Here is a 3,316-nt window from a genome sequence, read left to right as displayed (position 1 = left end):
AAGATCCAGCCTGTGCCTAGTGATTTTTTCCAAAATTAGGAGCCAATAACAAACTTTTTTAAAGTTTTGTTTTTTTGTTCTCAAATTCCTTCAAACTTTTGCTTATCTTTCAGTTAAGTTTAGTCCTAAGTATTTTATGGCTGGTCTGTAATTTAATGATTCTCAGAGTGGCAAAACTATGCTAATCTTTTACAAAATCTATATTGCTAAGATGACCATATTTAGTGACATTAAATACAAGCCATATACAACACCCAATAATAAGCACAAATCTATGATAAATTTCAATAGGAAACAAAGAGCATACTCAAATTAAGAAAACTTAGAGGAGGTGTTATTTTACAGAAACTGTTTATTTGAAAAAACTATTTACAGAAAACTATTTACAAAAATGATATTGCAAGAATAAGGTGTTAATAGCAGCACAGTTGTCACCATATCCAGGCCTGCAAAGATGGAGAGAGAAGTTACCACCATCTGGAAGGTGATGGTCATGAAGAGACGTCTACTGAGAGAGCAGTTTAGAAAAAAATGCAGGTTAAGGTAACCCCAAAGGAAGAATAATAAATATCCAGACCTCTCTTTCTTCTCCCCCTCCAATTTCCTCTTAGGGTTCCCAATGGTTAATTTAAACATGAAAGAAGCCAGAGGACAAGGATGCTCACGTCAGCCTTTTGGAACAGAAGACCAGGTTAAAAAAAAAGGTACACAGAAGACTTGAAGGAGCCAGGGGAAGACAGCCATCCTAGGAGGTTTGTTAGTATCCAGGTATGAATAAGAAGAGATTTGGGATGCTGATAGAATGTTTAAGAATCAATTCTTGAATCTTATAAAATACTGATTAATATTACCAATTTGAATAGGTGAAAGTCATAATTTGCTTGGAAAAAAATGCGTATGAAATACTGGTGATGGCTTTTAGCTAGTGTTCCTATAACCAAAGTACAAAGTAATCCGGGCTCAAGATTTCAGGTTACCCTGATGAATTAACATGGGAAGTTAATCATGATTGTCAAGCAGAAACTACTGAATACATTTCCTGATATTCCAGTTTTTCTTCTCTAGCTTCTGCCGTGGTTTCTGGCACCTAACATTTATCTCATATTCACCTCATAATAGAGTTAAGGCTAAAAAAGTAGGTGAAGAAGGTGGTATATGACTGCTTTTATATTTCTACTTTCTTATAAATTTCTGCTGAGTAATTGAGTATAAGCATTCTCCAGCATTAACACTATAATATTATTTTTTTGATTACCTAATATAGTGCAAAATTAGGAGATCCTTTATATTTTCTGCTTCCTTGAGCTCTCAGAAGTATGGAATCATCTTTGAAAATATGCATGGTTACATCTTTGGTATTCAAAGAGTATTGCATCTGCAATTACCACAAGCTTTGAGATATAGGAAACATCTCAAATCCCATGACCCATGGCTGATATTAATGCCAATATTTTTTCCATGAAATAGGAAATGGGAAAAGAAGATGGGTTGGTGATTACAAAAAAAAAAAGGCACTATACTAAGAACATCTGTCTTCTTAGAGGATGTACTGAAACCAACATACTTCATGAGATAAAATGTTCCAGAGTGGAAAGGGGGGAGGGCAATGGGGAGAAACAACAGCCCGAAGCACTGATGTTAAAGGGAATGAAACTTACAGAGATGGAGAGTCAGGAGGATGCCATTTAATCTCATCTGTCCATCAGCACATTGACAGTGGAGAGGGAGCAGAGAAAAAGAGCAACCTTTAGGAAGAGTATCAAACATCTATTCAAAAAAATGCACTTAGCTATTAAAAAGTACTGATTTTGAGTCAATTTTGTAGTAACAGAGTCATTTAATCCTTGACATTCTTTTTTATTTTCACCTTCCTCACCCATCTTCAGTGGATACATTATGGATTATTAAGATAAAATTCAAAAATATCATCTAAAAAGCACCTGTTATTTACCTTACCCTGAATGTCATAAACCTGTTTATTTAAAAAGAGGAAACTTGTCACTTACCAAATGAGAATCTCCATAAAGTGACAAACACCAAGTGGTTTGAAATTGCATTTTGCATCTTGAAGGGGGCCCTAAAATTGCTATACATATGAAAAATAAATATTTACTTTAAAAGATTTCTACTAACATAGAAAATATAGTCTTAGGGATGATAGTGAGAAAGATTGTGTTTAGTAAGCTAATAGAAAAGTTGCTTATTGGAAATAACTAAAATATTAAAAATATTTTGATTATTGCTTTTGGCTACATAAAATTGATGTTTAAACACAATATTAATAAAGGTAGGTGGTCCTAGTTAGAACTTCACAACTAGTGTGCCCTGAATAGATTAAAAGTATGCAGTGATATTAATCCCCATAAACTTCAGGGTTTCTGGTTGGCAGCCTCCACCTTCTAAGACCAGAAGCAGCTTCTGGTATCTTGTACATGCATTCTGTGTATGTCTTGACATGAAAGTATCTAGAAAGCACTGGTCTCAGTTACAGATGACTACATCAAAAAGATACATGTATTGTTATGTATGTGATGCTTGACCAGGACACTATAAAATCAAGTCTATTATAAAAGTACTCGTTGTAATGACATATTCCATTTGAAAGAGAATACATATTTTTCTTCAAAATTTGCTTCCAAGTTTCAAAGGACAGAGTCCACTTTCAGCTTAAGGATGAAACTTTCTATTTAGGAGAATGAAATGAGAGTTTATAAATGATTCGTTAATATAACCAGTATAGTCAGGATATTTTCAATTTAGTGAAGATCTAATTACTATGAGGCTTCATGTTTAGTGTCTGAACATTAGCAAAGATAGTTGGAAAAAAATATGCCCATGATATGTAATCTCGTTAAGCCACATACCTCTTCACTTGGAAAATATCATCTATGACAAGTCACACAAGCTTTCCAAAAGGAGGAGCTTGAAAGACATTTGATATTGATAGCACTTAATATCAGTAGTTTAAATATGGTTTTCAATCTAAGCAATGGAAAAATGGGAGAGATAACACACAGCTTTTGGAAATATAAAGCCAAAAATGGCAAGAGATCTCCACCACTCTTCAGAAAACTGGGGATTAAAGTGGTAAGGATATTTCCCTTTGCAACAGAACACTCACTGGATTGAACAAGAGCTCAAACCAATCCCTTTTCATGAGAGTATTCAAAAATCTATGCCATGTTCCTGAAAGCATGCTATATGCAGTTCAGATCATTTCCTTGATAATTTTATTTTTTCATGGTATAATTGCCCCCCAATTTCCCTCAATTTATTGTCTTCAGTACTTGCTGTACATAAGTTTTTGGTACGTGCA

The 3,316-nt window shown here is 34.1% G+C and overlaps 1 long non-coding RNA gene across 1 annotated transcript; it reads right to left on the bottom strand.

Moving 5' to 3' along the window:
* Nucleotides 1–334: 334 nt before the first annotated feature.
* On the bottom strand, nt 335–1,880 carry LOC120593748 (uncharacterized). The gene is made up of 2 exons (XR_005650433.1): nt 1,659–1,880; nt 335–446 (listed from the first exon to the last, which is right to left on the bottom strand). It is a non-coding gene; the product is annotated as an uncharacterized LOC120593748 (long non-coding RNA).
* Between the last annotated feature and the right edge of the window lie 1,436 nt (nt 1,881–3,316).

This window comes from Pteropus medius, unplaced genomic scaffold (genome assembly GCF_902729225.1).
Source record: "Pteropus medius unplaced genomic scaffold, Ma_sr-lr_union100, whole genome shotgun sequence".
Classification (NCBI taxonomy): Eukaryota; Metazoa; Chordata; class Mammalia; order Chiroptera; family Pteropodidae; genus Pteropus; species Pteropus medius.
Note: the sequence above shows the minus strand (reverse complement) of the source record. Positions and strands in the feature narration are given on the sequence as shown.